The 17,877-nt window shown below is 38.2% G+C and overlaps 1 protein-coding gene across 4 annotated transcripts in view; it reads left to right on the top strand.

Moving 5' to 3' along the window:
* The window catches only part of dlgap1a (discs, large homolog-associated protein 1a), a 125,537-nt gene that overhangs the window by 45,021 nt on the left and 62,639 nt on the right, over window positions 1-17,877 (top strand). For all 4 annotated transcript variants that reach the window (XM_082172230.1, XM_082172231.1, XM_082172232.1 and 1 more), the window contains exon 2: window positions 7,890-7,966. The gene's annotated coding sequence lies outside the window, so the exon portion shown is untranslated. The remainder of the gene's footprint in view (window positions 1-7,889; window positions 7,967-17,877) is intronic.

Raw genomic sequence — 17,877 nt, forward strand, 5'->3', positions numbered from 1 at the left:
TAAAAACGTAGTAAAAAAGTTTTCGAGAGAGTTCATGTAATACTAGCTATTTCATATGCAAGCATGTCAGCCAATCACAGCAGTGGGCGTTTGCACTGCAGTCTCACAGCAGACACGCCCCTTAAAACAGAGCGTTCAAATCTGAGGCTGAAATCAGGCTTGGAAAAATGGCTTTTATTTATAAATTATGACAATTTTTGAAGTAAAAATCATACTAACATTACAAGGGCACCCCAGGCAACATTATAAAATAATAAAACAATCCAGTTCATGACTCCTTTAAAATGACAGATTTGATTTTTATAATCTGTGTGGATTAATTTAATAATACAACCTACATGCTAAAGTGAATTAATGTTTGCGGGAATTTCCTGCATTATAAATGGGAGACCTGCGGGAATGATTAAAATTATGCGCAATACCCACAATCCTGCGCCGAAATTCGAGCCCTGCCGTCCACAACATCCGACAACATCGCGTTCATGCCGTTGCTGAGCAACAACAACACGGAAACATATAGAGAAAACGCTGTTCAGTCGATGGATGTCAGGAAACTACATCATTGCACAGGCTTCCGAAAAACATTAATTATGAGAGACCAGTGGCTAATGTTTATTTATTCGGAAATACCACAGCAATTTAGTTCGACTCTTAACCGTCTGTTCTGCACATTTCATGTGGTGTCTGTTGTTTTTGAGTTAAAGGCGGTGAGATTGAGTTCTCTCAGTCTCTGTGTCTTTTGTTTTGCTAACAGAAACTAACATTTAGTGTACTTGTATTTCAAAAGTCTGAGTTTGTTTACAGGCAGTTTAAATTAGCGTTAACGTTAAATCTGCGTGCATCATTGATGTAATGTTAATTATAATATTCTTACAATAACGCCGAAAGTAAAAACAAAACAAAAAACATTAATTACCATTCTGAAACATCCTTTTGTAAGCGTGTTTGAGGAGGTGGTTGGTTGTCTCCTGTCGTCGCCGATTCGGGGTCTGAGTCCGGCTCCAACATAAGGCCAGATAACATTTCCCTCAGCAATGTCCATCATTACTGGTGTTTTATTTACCTAGCTTTTGAGCATCACCAAACCACATCAGGCTACAACCACAGCTGTGGTTGGCCTGGCCGTGCGTCTCTCAGAAAACAACAGGCCAATCAGAAGGGATGCTCGTTAATATTAATTAGACAGGCCAAAATCGACCTGTTCTTAGCAGAGCTCCTGAGAAAGGAGCTGTAAAAAATATATTGAGATGGTGTTTGGTACTTATACCACAAATATATGTTCTTAAGGACATCAAAACCTAAAATAAAACTCCAGAAAGGTGTACAATATGGGACCTTTAAAGGCATAATATGTAAGATTGTTGCATTAAATTATACAAAAAACAACTAGCAAAGTGTTATATTTTTTGTTAAAATTACTTGCGTTATCCCAATTGTTACCATAAATGTTTTAATTCCAGAGAAATTCGCAATTTGAACCACTGTAATGGCCCGTGTCATTACGCCGCCTTTCAGTGGCGTACACACAGAGCGGAGCGAACACACAAAGTGACGTTATAACATAACTTTTAACACACTCAAATGTATATTAGTAGGATTGTTTTGACCAAGTAAAACAGCATTGCGTTACCCCACAATTTTAATTAAAGCTACAATATGTCATTTTTTTCGCCGCTAGAGGTCGCATTTTCAAAACAACAACAACAGACGAAGTTTGATGACGCTATGAAGGAGAGTGGAACTATAGGAGATGTCGTTTTCACCATCCAGCGATGTATAGAATTCACGAATCATATAAATTATATATCAGCTAATAAATTAGTTTTTGTATTACCTGTACGTTTCACCACACTTATGTCATCGTAATGAATTAGCTGCCAGGAATGTAAAATGTAATGCTATATTAGCCTGCTACTGATATGTGACCTTTTTGTCAAATAATTTGGTGGGTTGATGCTGCGCAGTTTTACACGTTTAAAACAATCGTACTAAAAGTACTTTTGAACAAATCCACAGTATTTGCAAGTAATGGCTAAATATTTTTGTGCAATACATAGGCTACTTAATTTCACTGCCATAGACTTGGTCACCAAGTGAACTTACAAACAAAGTGCAATATAACTGTAGTGTACAATATGCTTACCTGTCTATTAAAACACATACGAGAGCAGAGTCTCTGTGGACAGATCAAGTCCAAGTTTATTGCGAAGCTCTCTCCATCCTGAAAACGCCAAGCCGATATTGATCCTTGTTTTATTTCTCAGTTTTCTCAAAGCCTGCTTGTCTTAGTTGATCTATCTTTGTTTTTTTGGATTTTCTGTACTCTCCAATCTATAATCGTTAACCATGATGACTGAACGACACAACAGCGGTGTGCAAGATGTCTTACGTATTGCTGCCCATTGAAACGGCCGCTAATGAGGATACTATGTATTGTATCTATGATTTCTACAAGCGGAAACTGAGGATAGTGCGGATATTACGTCATTGATGGGCGACAATGACCAGGGACGAGCCATTATTAAAAACTGGAATTTCTCTGGATTTTCAAATCCTTGGGAACTTTTGGGATAATGTAAGTACACAACTGCATGAAATATATCACACTGTGAAATTGGTTTTTGAATATTTTATTACAAAAATCTTACATATTGTACCTTTAATCAAATAAAGTGACCTGTATGAGTAGTAATAATGTTTCATTAGAATGAGTGAATGAGTGAAGAGAGGGGCGGAGGTGTCAACTGATCACCACCTGCTGGTGAGTTGGATCTGATGGCGGGGGAGGAAGCGGGACAGACTCGGCAGACCCAAGCGTACTGTAAGGGTCTGCTGGGAAAGTTTGGCAGAGTCTCCTGTCAGAGAGATCTTCAACTCCCACCTCCGGCGGAGCTTCGACCGGATCCCGAGGGAGGCTGGAGATATTGAGTCCGAGTGGACCATGTTCTCCACCTCCATTGTCGAAGCGGCCGCTCGAAGCTGTGGCCGTAAGTTCTCCAGTGCCTGTCGAGGCAGCAATCCCCGAACCCGGTGGTGGACACCGGAAGTAAAGGTTGCCGTCAAGCTGAAGAAGGAGTCCTATCGGGCCTGGTTGGCTTGTGGGACTCCTGAGGCAGCTGACGGGTACCGGCAGGCCAAGCGGACTGCAGCCCGGGTGGTTGTGGAGGCAAAAACTCGGGCCTGGGAGGAGTTCGGTGAGGCCATGGAGAAGGACTATCGGCTGGCCTCGAAGAGATTCTGGCAAACCGTCCGTCGCCTCAGGAGAGGGAAGCAGTACCCTACCAACGCTGTCTACAGTGGAGGTGGGCAGCTGTTGACCTCAACTGGGGATGTCGTTGAACGGTGGAAGGAATACTTCGAGGATCTCCTCAATCCCGCCGTCACGTCTTCCATTGAGGAATCGGAGGCTGGGGGCTTGGAGGTGGACTCGTCCATCACCCAAGCTGAAGTCACCGAGGTAGTCAAGAAACTCCTCGGTGGCAAGGCAACCAATCCAACCAATCCACATGTGCTTTGTGGATTTGGAGAAGGCATTCGACTGAGGCGGCCTGTGGAGGGTTCTCCGGGAGTATGGGGTCCGGGGTCCTTTGCTAAGGGCTGTCCGGTCCCTGTACGACCGAAGCAGGAGCTTGGTTCGCATTGCCGGCAGTAAGTCAGACTTCTTCCCGGTGCATGTTGGACTCCGGCAGGGCTGCCCTTTGTCGCCGGTTCTGTTCATAATTTTTATGGACATAATTTCTAGGCGCAGCCAGGGGCCGGAGGGTGTCATGTTTGGGGACAACATGATTTCGTCTCTGCTCTTTGCGGATGATGTCGTGTTGGCCCCTTCAGACCAGGAACTTCAGCATGCACTGGGACGGTTTGCAGCCGAGTGTGAATCGGCTGGGATGAGAATCAGCACCTCCAAATCCGAGGCCATGGTTCTCAGTCGGAAAAGGGTGGCTTGCCCACTTCAGGTTGGTGGAGAGCTAATGCCTCAAGTGAAGGAGTTTAACCCTCTGGGGTCTGAGGGTATTTTGGGGTCCTTGAGATGTCCCTGACATTTGTGCTTTTTTCAGTTGCTTATAAACATATTAATGGCAAAGGTATAATTACACTCTATTTAGCACAAACAGGGCTACCATAATATGTGAGCAACATGCATGTACATGTTTGTATTTTTGAGAGAATAATGTTTATGCATGGTTATTGAAAAAACTAAAAACTAAAGTTTCTGAAATAAGGCCACAAAACACATACTAAATATGTGTCAATAAGACTTTTGACTAATGTATGTCGTTGCCTAGAGTTTTTTCTTCAAAATGATGTGAAAATCATCCTACCTAATCATTCACATAACACAATACATTGATTTAAATCTTGTAAAACACTTTTTGTTTGTAAAGGCAATATGCGCAAGGGGCGTCAACGATTCAACAGCATCATGCATATTTAGTGATTCACACCTGAGGAGACAATGGGGCCCGCATACTTAATGAGCCATTCATTCAGGTGTGTCACCTATAGCCACAAGAAAGAATGCTCATATATATATATAATGTAAAAAAAAAAAAAAAAAAAAAAAAAAAAATATATATATATATATATATATATATATATATATATATATATATATATATATATATATATATATATATATATATATATATATTTATTCTACCAAATTGGTTCACAGTTGGAAGCATGTCAATTTTTATTTTTTTTCACAAATTGTGCTTGCAAATTGTATAATATCCAAGGAAAACATTTCTAGTAATTGTGCAGTTAATTCTCATACTGTATTTTCAGTTTTGGAATATGTATCCTCTCCCCAAATTTGTCAATAATAAAACACAATAAAAATTATTTAAAGAAAAGGCTTATATTTACCTTTTAAAATTTGTTTACATCTACCTTGTAAATATTATTTTTTTTATTAAAAAGGTTACAATTAAAACAACAATTGAAGTGTAATCTTTCTTTGTAAAAACTAAAGTATACATTTTATCATACACATTTCAAAGTTAAGGATTCATTACTTCGAATATAGCCTACATTGACAAAACATACTATATTTAACATATTAGCAAAAATTGGCAAACAAAAGCTTATTTGAGGTGGCAGATATTTTACAGTAAAAATGTGTAATCTATCCAAAACTAATCAACGAAATGTTGTCTTTCATTTGTCTGTAACATAGGTCTTTCGTTTTTATTATAAGGAATATAAATGTTAATTTGCAGTTTAATACGTTGCTTATACAAATACATTTTATTTCAACATATTTCAGTCGATTTTTACTCAGTATAGCAAAATAGTTTGCTAAAAGCAGATCATTTATTCACACACAGAAACGCAATTCAAATTTAAACCGTCTTTTTGCGAGTTGTGGTAAACAGCACATCTCTGCCGTTCATTCATCACACACAGAAACGCGATTTACTTGAGAATGAAAAAAAACTTACTACAGTATTCCATCCGTTGCTCCTCGAAATACCAGCACTTCTGAGGTACATTTTCCATTATTATTATTCCTCACAGCGCTGCGAGACGGTGTAAACAAGTACAATGATCTGATTAAACTTGTGTTTTCTCGAGCTGATATGGGGGCGTTCACAAGCTTGCGTGGATTGCCTCAGTAATTTGCGTTTGAATAGCGCGCGCTCTCCGTGGGCGGAGTCACATTAAAAATAATTAGATGAGATGAGAACGACTGACATCTCGCTCTTTTCTTACAGATTGCATGAACTGAGAATATATTTTTTTTATATAAATTACTTCATTTAAAAGAAGAGAATTCAAGCTTCATGCCTGTGTGTCTGTATGCCTGTTTGACTGAGTATTCACTGAGTTATTGTTCATTTTCGGACGCGTTTCAGAATGGACTACACTGACAGAGAGAAGGCAGAACTCGCTTCGTGTTTATTTTTCTTTATTTGGCAAAAAGCAAAACACTTTGTTTTTATTTTGAGTATACAGAAAAATAATACCCATTTAACAGAATCGATTGATGTATGAAACGTGTTTGTAATATCAAAGTCAACAGAGAAAAATTAATCTCTTTTGAACTGATAAAAAAAAAAACGAGCTGGTATCGCCGGCGATACCGCCGACCCCAGGGGGTTAAGTATCTTGGGGTTTTGTTCACGAGTGAGGGAAGGATGGAACGGGAGATTGACAGACGGATCGGTGCAGCTTCTGCAGTAATGCGGTCGATGTACCGGTCTGTCGTGGTGAAGAAAGAGCTGAGCCACAAGGCGAAGCTCTCGATTTACCGGTCAATCTACGTTCCTACTCTCACCTATGGTCATGAGCTGTGGGTCATGACCGAAAGGACAAGATCCCGGATACAGGTGGCCGAAATGAGCTTTCTCCGCAGGGTGGCTGGGCGATCCCTTAGAGATAGGGTGAGAAGCTCAGTCACTCGGGAGGAGCTCAGAGTAGAGCCGCTGCTCCTCCACATCGAGAGGGGTCAGCTGAGGTGGCTCGGGCATCTGTTCCGGATGCCTTCCCGGGAAGGTGTTCCGGGCGCGTCCCACTGGGACGAGACCCTGGGGAAGACCTAGGACACTCTGGAGTGACTATGTCTCCCGGCTGGCCTGGGAACGCCTCGGTGTCCCCCCAGAAGAGCTAGAGGAAGTGTCTAGGGAGAGGGAAGTCTGGGCATCTCTGCTTAGACTGCTGCCCCCGCGACCCGGCCCCAGATAAGCGAAAGAAGATGGAATGGGATGGTATGGTAGAATGAGATAAAATAATATGAATTTAAGTGATCAAATGGAACTAAAACAAAGTTCAAGTTCAGGGAAGGAGGAGGCAGGAACCAGCAAATGATTAATTGTAAGTTTAACTGTAATAGACATAAACAACATAACAAAAGAAGCGGCAGTGGCCAACTACGGCATGCAAGTATAATAAAAACTGCAGCGTAAAATGTCCCAGGCCTGATCCTCTCTCGCCCTTCAATGCCGTCATTCCTTCTTGTATCCTTCCGGAGCTCCTCGAGACCGGTGTGTCGTGCAGCTATCTCTCATTCGCATTCGCTCCACCGGCTTCTTTCCGCTCCCACGGCTCTTGGCCCTACCCTGATTCATACCACAGTAACGTTAGTAAACTTTAATATATTAGCTCATCCATGAACATGATCTCTGCCTGAGTCCCATCAGATTGCTTTCCGTCGGCTGTGGAGTTGAAGTCGACAACTCCCATGATTCCACGCTCATTCACGGCGTCATCCAGCTATGCCGTTGTTATTGTTTTAAATAAGCGACCTCTAGTGGGGAAACTTACATACTGTTCCTTTGAAATTTGTTACTGTTAAACAGTTATTTTAATAAATTTGCAGCCCATATAATATATTTTAAATCTTTAAAAAGGTTTATATGTAAAAAAAAAAAAAAAAATCTGCTTCCTGCTTTGGTACAGATCCACAAACTGTAATTTCAAATACTGAATTGTTGCGTGATTGAACTAGATCTGTTGAACTACACTGCTCTTAGAAATTCTGAGTGGTCTGAAACGTGTTTCATTTAATAGTTCCCAAGTGTAATTCCAAGAAGCAATGTCTACCTCGCTGTAATGCACTTTATATTTGTTCAGTGTTTGTTTACAAGCCTATCTTTTGTCTGCAAGCCTGTAAAGAGTGTGGCGGGAATCAGTCTTCTGCTCATTCTCTCTCACCCGATGTGTTTGAAGTCTCAAAGCTCCACCATCTTAGCCTTCAGCCCTCTCTTTCTGTCTTCATCTTGGATAATAAACAGACACCTACTGAGAACTATAAAGCCTCTCCCATTTTATTCTTCTCTTGCTCAAATTAGGTAGCAGTACGTATATTTTCTGGCTTTGTGAGCGTCCCTGTTGGTGCACTTGTTAAATTTAATAACCTCAGTTCTATTTCTCTTTATCCCTGTCAGGTTGGTGTGGAGTTTTGTAACGAAAGGATTCCTCTGTGCACTGGAATAAATCAGCCAAAAATGAGGAACTGTTGAGCGTGAGTATGATTTCATGTGTTTCCCAAATATTGTGTTGTATTATGAGCTTTGTGGAAATCTGCCTGGTTTGCTAATGCTGTTTGTTTGGTAACATTCAGATTAACCTAATTCTTGACCTGATTGTAATATGCATAATAATAATTAGGGATGCACCGATCCACATTTTTTCACTTCCGATCCGATCCCGATACCTGAATTTGGATATCGGCCGATACCGATACTATTCCGATACCAGAGCTGTGTTTGATTTAATATTATTATTATCATTATTGTTTATTTTATATGTTGCTGAAATAAACTTCTCTCAACAGGCAAGTATGAATGATATGTTATGTACGTATGTATGCATGTATGTCCCAAAAGGCAACTTGAGGTAAGTATAAGGTCAGAAAAGGAAGTCAGAAAAACAGGAAAAATCCCATTCTGAAAAAAAAAATGCAACTGTAAGGGTTTCAAATTGATTGTCATGTCAATATTTATTACATTACCAAAATGTCAAATACTTGCGTCTTGAAATATAAGAAAAGTGCAAGTGTAAACATCTTACACACACATTATCTGAAGGGTGATCCTCGCTCCGATGCATTAACTCTCTCGATGAATGCTCGATCAACATCAGCATCGTGCAAACAAACAAGCGGATTTCGCCTCAGATCCGCGTCGATTTCGCTTCAAACTTTTGCTTTTTACGCACGTCAATTTTTCTCTGGTCGCGCGAATGGATTCAAAATATTCAAGCGTCCAAATAGACGCGGTAGACGCGAATTTGACACGCTATTCGCGTTTGGTGTGAACGCACAGTAACGTGGTGCTTTTTTAAATGTTTGATTGCGTTCGTTGTGTTGTACGACGCGAGGGAGCTTTAAAGGCTCTGAATTACAGCTTTGCAAACATTGCATTTTGCTGTCTTGCTCTGCGGTGTTTCCAGTGTGAAGTATTTTCACACAGCGGACGTTGTTGGCTAGCCGCAAACTGTGGAATGGATTTCCTGAGCGGGGGCGTGTCTCATAACTCTGTGTCTCATTGAGCCGCGCCTCCGTTCAGGAAATCCATTCCACAGTTTGCAGCCAGCTAGCAGACTCGCCGGCGGGAATCACTTTTGGACTTTGGAGTCATTTCAGCAGACGTTAAAGCGAGCGCAGACATGACTCATGGATATCGGATATCTCAGCAGGTTGGATCGGGAAAATCCGATACGTGAATTACGCTGGTATCGGGTCCCGATACCGATACTGGATCGGATCGGCCCCATCCCTAATAATAATTTAATTAGATGGACATTGTTTAATATGCGACTCTCCGTTGGTTGGTGTGCGATTGAGGACAACATGTAAGGACACAAAGTTGTCCGTGAGAAGTCACAGACAGATGGTGTAGTACACACACCTACGTTCACCTTCACTCATGTCTTTTCAAGGAAAACACAGTCTGTTTAATAGATTAAGACAGGAGGATTAGGCTTTTACATGTTTTTTGGTGGATATTCTGCTGTTACACAGTTTTAAATGCATAACATATTTCAAAACATCCTTAAAACAAAATACATTTACTTGAGAAGCAGGACTGCATAAAATATTGAGTTGACTTGAAAATCGATCTTTAAATAATGAGGTAATAAAAATAAACAATTCAAGCATAAAGCTAATACAATTTAGATTAAAATGTTCAAAATCTAGGCTATTCTCTGAAAACAGAATAATTTTGGGGTCAATGACATTAACCTTTTCCACGCCATTGACAAAATACACAGCGCTTCCCCACCATTGACAGAATTTTTTTTTTAGCAATCTGTATTTCCACTGTTATACAGTAGAGCCCGCTATTACGCATCTGCTGAAATAGAACAGCATCTCTGGATCCAAAGATTAGTGAAGGAAGCAGCAGAAACAAATGATAGAAGCATTGCTTGTGCACATGTCATCAAATATTAAACGGCATATAAATTAAAACTGCCAAACATTACAGAATGAAATGTCGACCCAGGAAGAGGTATATGGCTGTGCACAGTTTGTGGGTGATGGACTCAATCTGTTTTATCCATCGTTCTGAGTCTGATCCAGTTGTAGCCTTTCACAAAAACACGATTTTCTCAGTTCTTTCTTTTGATATATTGTATGTTCAGATATTCATACAAAAAATATTCTAGGGCCCATGAAAGTTTTGTGAAAATTATCAAAAATGCTGGTGGTGGCTGGCAAAAAAAAAAAAAAAAAAAAGAGTTGTTCACCTTAAAGAACAAGAAAAATCTTTCAAGTTGCTTTTTACATGGTTGTGAAAATACCATTGAATACCATTTTCAAGAAATAATGACACAAGTTTCATTTGAAATCATCATCAAATTTCAATAAAAGCAATAACATTCTTACACAGTGAGTACATGTGAGTGTACCCATCTCAAGCATTATTTTAAAAGATGATTTAAGTATATTTTTAAGGTAAAAAGTTTTCTTTTTTGGTAACTCAAATAGCACATTAAAAGAAAATATAATAAACAGTGAAAGAGTTTTAAAATATTTTTATGTTCTTAATCAATGAAACTAAAAGATAATGCTAAACTAATTTTTTCATATTTTCATTTTTTGAATCGAGCTTTTTCCTTAATTATCATATCAGGATTGTTGTATCATTTTTGAGTCTATACCGGCCCAAAATATCAAAATCTATTTTAATACAGAAATAAAAATGTGCATGCCATAAAAGAGATATTGAAGTCAATGTATGCAGTATGCACATTATGAATTAGATTTTTGGGCCTAATGCCATTGACCCTTTCACAGTTTTGCTTCCATTAAACTACTTGAGATGTTTAGATATGTTTACTGGAAAATAAGACAAAAATACATATTATGAAAATATAGACACTCCAGATGTTCACGAATAGCTTTAGGCTAGCTACTAAACAGAGTGCTTTCAGTCACATAGCAGGTGCCGTTATAATGAGTATGGAGGAACCATGCGCCACCCTTGGGTTTCTCCTGTGAATCAGCAGGGTGCTTGGATTAACTGTCCAGCGCAGGGCTATGATCTGATACTGCAGCTCCAGCGCTCCACACACAGTGTGCAGGTTCATTGGATGAGAGTCACGGCTGTTAAGTTATCTGGGAGTAGTCCTCTGTAGAGGACTGATCTGACATGCACTGATAAGAGCTTCTGGAGTGCTGCAGCTCGGCTGCTTTCATTAGGACACAACTGTTTGCTACACAGGAACACCAGTTAAATGGAGGCAGTGACACAGCTTAATTTAATCACACTCATATGCTGCTCGAATGTTCAATCTACAGCTGCCATAATGCAAGCAAAACAATAATTTCACTTCATAGTGGGGCTGCAGTGTCTGAAAGATGTGATTTGATTTGAAACACTTATTTAGTTTTCAGTTCATCTCTTCTAGTGTTTTTGAAGTCCATGGGAAATATATCTTAAAATATGGAAGAGCATATTTAAATTTACATTATGCATTTGGCAGACCCTTTTATCCAAAGCGACTTACATTGCATTTCATGGTACAGATTTACATTGTTATCAGTTCTTACTACTAGCATATGAATCATTCTTTCATATTCATATTCAATCATTCAAATAGCATATGAATCATTCTTTCAGAATTTGTATTTTCAGTGCAGTTGTAACAACATGTACCCTGTGCTACAAAAAGGACATTGGAAACGAGAGTTGTTAAACTTACAACCATCTATTGTCTAGATAAACCATATATTTTAATAATAGTATAATCCCACACAGCTTTGATGCGTAATAGCGGGAGCACTTTGAAATATAACCACGGCATCTCAAAGGACGCATCATTCAGTCCATGACCATGTCTGAGTATAAATTGATTTTAAGAGCAGTGCTTGATGACTAATCTAGAATGACGTCCATTGACTGCGAGGTGACAACCATGAACCGAGAAAGATGACGCTATTTGGTTTTTCTTTTTGTCTTTTTATTTAATTAATGATTTTAATTTTACTAGCTGTGTTCTTGATCTTTTCCTTTAGGTCACGACATTATGAGTCAAACATCTGGTTTATACAGCTAGAAGCAAGGGTGTAGGCTAATAATATTCTGAAACGTGGGTGGGGCATATTGTTAACCTTTTCATCTTGAATCAAGAATATTAATTATGTGAAGGAATGTATGCCTAGTAGTCCTATCTGTTCCCTGAAAAGATATCCTGATAACTATAGTAGGATTTAACTGATAAGACTTCCACTTGGTCTTAATCCATATACGTAAAACTCATTTCACTTATACAGAAACAAATTTTACACCCAAGTAAAATTAACCTCTTCAAATGTTTATTTTAATTTTTCAGATAGTGCTTAAAGTTGTAGGCTAATGGTTGTTTTGTTTTTCTTCTGGTCACAATAAGGGCTGGATTTTGTTATTTAGTTCTGTAAAGATTAAAGTCACCATGTACAGATCATTTCTTCTGTAGTGTGACGTACATCCAAGTGAAACAGTGATTATCAAAAAAATCGGTTCCATCCATCCATCCATCCATCGGTTTTTAACTGGATTTGAATGAACAGATGGGATTAAGCAGACTAAATGACTGGAGATGTCTGGAATAAGTCACTAGGATGTTGTTTCACCAGAGAGTTGACATTTTAATTAAAATGACATGGTCTAGAAAAATGTAATGTATGCATAGATGAATCATTCACAATAAGATAAAACATGCATTTAGAAAATAGATGGGAGTAAAAATCTGTGAAGGGATAATTAAATCTAACATCATGTAAACATTCACATTTGATAAAAATCACTGAAAAGTATTGAAAATATTAAAATCAGGAATGTCAGAATCAGAATGTGGAGTTTGTGCATAGAAATGTCTGTTAAAAAACAAGACATGTTGAAGGGTGTTCACTAACCCATCAGTTTTGAACTGGATTGGCGTTTACAGTATCTTTAGCATGCAGTGTGAAGTATTTAACTCAGTTCCTTGATCATTCCAATACAATTTCAGCTAGTGAAGAACAAATTTATACTCACTTGCGTTATTTATTATGCACATTATTGATTAGCAGAAATTATTAATAATAATTTTTCCCATTTTCCAATATGGCCATTTCTCTAGTGTAAGATGTTTCATATTGGGAGAGATGATAAACTGACATAAATGATGATGAGAAGGGTCTCCATGAATAAAGCATCCATGAGTTCGGTGACAGAGCTGCCTAAGGTTGCCAGGCACTTTCTGAAAAATAGGCCATGTTTTGCCGTTCATGTGTGCTGTTGCCCGGCTTTTGTGAGCGAGAGTGAAACAAGCCTTTTTTGGCACCAGCAAACATGTCACAGCAGAAGGTGAAACACGTGGTGGGAGATGCACTTTCTCAGAATGGTGGCTCTGAGTTGCCCGTGGCGAGAGCTCTGCTCATTAAATTTTCAGTTTAATATCTCCATATTTCCCCTTTTTTTTTTTTTTTTTGCTCCCCATATAAAATTGCTTTATCTGATGATCGCATAAGCTGAAAAGGGAAAAGAAATTCAGGAATTTGTTTGCCAGTTTTTGTTATTGACAACCTGAATCACAAAGGAAGGATAATGAAAATGAGACACTTTTGTGACCCTCACTTTTAAAACAGCAGCAAAGCACTTAGCGGGATATGATGCTCACACTGAGAAGTGCCCTAAAACAGATGACGCATGATAGTAGTCTGATTCCTACTACATCACATTGACAGATGATTCAATCATTATTGATTCCAACTACTGATGAAGAAAACCACTGCATCCTCAAATATAGAAATAACATTATCATTGCAGTTCATATTTCATAAGCACATGTGTCTCAAGCAAATGCACTAGAAGGCGATGAGCATAATGTAAAGTCTGACATTATGAAGTATTTTTAGAGCGTGTAACTCCAGGATATGCTGTTGATGCACTGAATGGTTATTATAGATATCTTCATGCTTACATTTCACTTCAGGCAGTAGTTATTCAACATGCTCTCAGCACAGAATAAAAAAAAAAAAAAAAACCTTGTGAGCTGCCTTCAGGTAGGCAAATTAATTGTTATCCTAAGATACATCGCTTTGGCCTTTTTCAAAGGCAGAATACTGAGAATAGTGATTAAAATTATAAAAAACTGTTTTACAATGAAGTTGTGTGTGAGTTTGGGTCAGTAAGTTTTTTTTTTATGTTTTAAAAAAAAAAGTATTCTGCAAGGATAATTTACTATTATTTTTGTTTGAACAAAATGCAGCCTTGGTTAAACCCTGAACTTTTGAACAGTAGTGTATTAAAGGGATAGTCCACCCAAAAATGAAAATTCTGAACTTAAAAGAAGACATGTTGGTAGCCAAACAGATTTGGTTCCCATTGACATATATTGTTTGGACAATACAATGAAAGTCAATGGGAATTGGGAACCAAAACTGTTTGGATAACAACAGTCTTCAAAATATCTTCTTTAAAGGGATACTCCACCGAAAAATTTAAATTCTGTCATCATATAGGCTACTCACCCTCATGTTGTTTCAAACCTGTATGAATTTCTTTCTTTTGCTGAACAGAAAGGAAGATTTCTAGAAGAATATCAGTAACCAGACAGTTTTAGATACCATTGACTTCCATAGTATATTTTTTTCCTACTATGGAAGTCAAAGTCGGTGGAGTATCCCTTTAATGTTCCACAGACGAAAAGAAAGTCTTACAGGTTTGGAAAAACATGAGGGTGAGTAAATGATGACAGAATTTTTTATTTTTGGGTGAACTTACTTTAGTTTAAAGTATTGAATTATTCCTCTGAAATTGCTTATTGAAATCAATTGTCAATGAAATCCTTCTTGTGCTTTGCATGAGGAGCACTACATGTACTGTATGACGCACAGAGTTACTGCCTAAATAGTGTGTTCCAAATCAGTCACATATGAAGTTCTATTTCAGTTTGGATTCTGTCATAGACAGCAGCTGTCTATGTAGGCAGTAGGTAGCGAGGCAGCTTACTGTGTTTTGTAACAGACCTGATGAATTTCCTTCCTGCCATACACATCATAACGGAATTTTTTTGCTTTAGGATGATTCACTCTCATTGTTATTTGTAATTGTGTGCGTTCACTTTGTATTAAACAACTTTGATACTCTCTTATTAAGTATATCCTAGTATATCTTAGCACCCCATTTAAGATGCTTTTCCAGCACCAGAAATATCCCCTTAATGAAATATGTTTGAGCACTCAACAAAACCCCAATGAGAATCGGTTTCGCAGCAGAGGCATCCTTTCCCCACCATTACCTCTGACCTACAAGCACGTGTGTGAGTCAAGCTAGTACTTACTAGCGTCACTGATTCAACGCTCACATGTTTTCAGAAACTTTATTTGCCAAGCATGCTCACACAGATTTTTGACATGTATCAACTACAGAGAAAACCTCTAGATAAGACCAGATAAACATAAAATGACATTTACAGAGACACAGAGACAAGATAAAGGCACAGGGATTTTTGTTTTGCACATTAATGAAAGTGACTAAATGTTACACAAGATTTCTATTTTATTTTTAATTTTTAAATGCTGTTGTTTTAAACTTTCTATTCATCAAATAATCTAAATGTAACACAGTTTCCACAAATATAGCAGCACAACTGTCAACATTGATAAAAATAGGAAATGTTTCTTGAGCACCAAGTCAGCATATAAGAATGATTTCTGAAGGATCATGTGACTCTGAATATTGGAGTAATGATGCTGAAAAGTGAATCGGACAGACTCAATGACAGCTGAGTAGAATAGAATTAGCAGCTCCTTAAACTTCCTCAGATGAAACCCTTTTTATTTGTCAATTTGTCAGGTAGCTGGTTAATGTGATTACATCCACCTTGTTTTAACGTAAGAGGAGGCGCGGACATTTTTAATTTCCATTGTCAGCCTCTTTCAGTTATTTTTGCTGTACAAAAACAGCCCGCTATGCTGCTTGATGTTGCACACTGGTATTTCTCACTACATTATTTTTGATTTATTATCATAATAATAAACACACTGGTTTGTAGCATAAATAGTTTACTGTTTACTGCACTTTGTCATTATTTTACAGTGGCTAATGAAACCGAAGTCTCACACATTTACATGAAATAGCTTTCTTCTGCATTGAAAAATCAGGTGACTATTATAGCAGAAGAGTTTGTGTTTTTATAACATTGATAAACCAGGTATCTTTATAAATGATTACGAAGTAACCAAGTATTCCCACCTTAAAAAGGTTGATATGGAAAACTTTACAGTTCAAATAATAAAGAGAGTTGTGCTGAATTATTCATGTAAGTGCTTTAACAAAATATGAGCTTCACATTTCTTGTGAGATTCACATGTCCAGAACACTGGCCTAGTGTAAAATAAAATACTGTGAAAACATAATGAGGTTATTCCCTCTTTTCTATCATTCAGAAGAACCTTCAGTTCAGTCTCCACACAAAATAAAGAGCTCTTCCAAGTGATGACGACTAGAATTCCCAGTTCAGAGGTTTCTAACAGACCTCATTGGCATCAGATTTGAAAGCACTGCTGAAAAACACATTCAAGCGACAAATTTGAAGTTACAAAACAAATTAAAACGGCAGTTCCTCCTCAACGAGAAGAGAGCAGAGTCTTGTTGTAAGTGTGAAAGTACAAATTGAAGAGAGTGTTTCACAACACCGTTACTTGTGGATTAAACGGAGGGTGACATCTTAGCACCCCGTGGAGGAAAGTGCTCCAAACATGGGCTGGTAGGGTTCTGAGCTGGCACAGAGCAGGCCACCCTGCATACTGTATATTGCGGAGCTGGCCATGGTGCTGAAGTCGAAGCCTTAGTGAATGTGGGAACTGTCCATGGTAGCATTGACTGTCAGAAATGCAACATAACTTTGTCTGTTTACATGATACATTTGTGTAATATGGTTGTGTGTAATATGGTTGTTTTCATAGAGGTAGAAGTTGCTGCACAAACTCAAGACAGTTTTCAAACATCATTCACAGTTAAATTAAAACAAGAAATTCATGTACATCTCATTCCATCAGCTCCAATGCTAGATTTCCCACAGGACTTCATAGTCTTACAGTCTGTTTATGCAAATTGCATGAACTTTTATGCTCCCCCAAGTCATCCAACTCAGGCAGTGAAAATTAACAGATGACATTTGCATCAGGAAAATGTGAAGAGTGTGCCCGTTTGGTATTTGTTTGCTTGTTTCTCTTTTTTCCCCTCTTTCTTTGTGTGCATGTGTGTGTATGTGAGAGATAGAGAAGCACATTAATGAAACCGTCATGGCCTGAAGAAAACATTTCATGGGGAATGCAAGTGGCTCATACCAGATGCATGTGCTTCAGAAATGCTGGCAAGTCATTTTCTCAGTTGAAGACGCACTCCTTCATCATATAACCTGTGGGAGTTGTCATCAGTATGTACTGTCCTTGAACTCTAAAGGCCTGTTCACACAAACGACGATAACTATAACGGTAACTATATTAGCGTCCACACCAGCGGACAATATCGTTCTGTTTATTTTACACACGTGCTTATCTGTCACTTTAAATGCTCAAGTTCATTATAGCAGGATTAATTCTGATTGTCAATGTTTTTATCTTTCATGAGCTGGATAAAAGCGTTTCGTTTCGTTTTTTAAGACGTAGATCCTAGATAAACCTTTGATGGTAAATTTTCTATTGGATAAAAGTGCAAATGTTTAAATTATAACAGTCACTCACCTCAGATACCCTGCATCTGAATACATCAGAGGACGACAAACGCTTGCATTAGTTTTTGAGACAATCGCTTCAGTAGAGCTCTTGAATATCTTTAATTTAATTCAACCTCATCTTTTATGTCAGGTAAAAATAAAAAACAGTGAAAGTTTAAATATCTTGAAATATAAATCATGCATTATAAAGCGGTGACTAATAATGTGAATACATTTTTTCAC

The sequence above is a fragment of the Leuciscus leuciscus genome (genome assembly GCF_965113295.1).
Source record: "Leuciscus leuciscus genome assembly, chromosome: 6".
In the NCBI taxonomy this organism is placed as follows: Eukaryota; Metazoa; Chordata; class Actinopteri; order Cypriniformes; family Leuciscidae; genus Leuciscus; species Leuciscus leuciscus.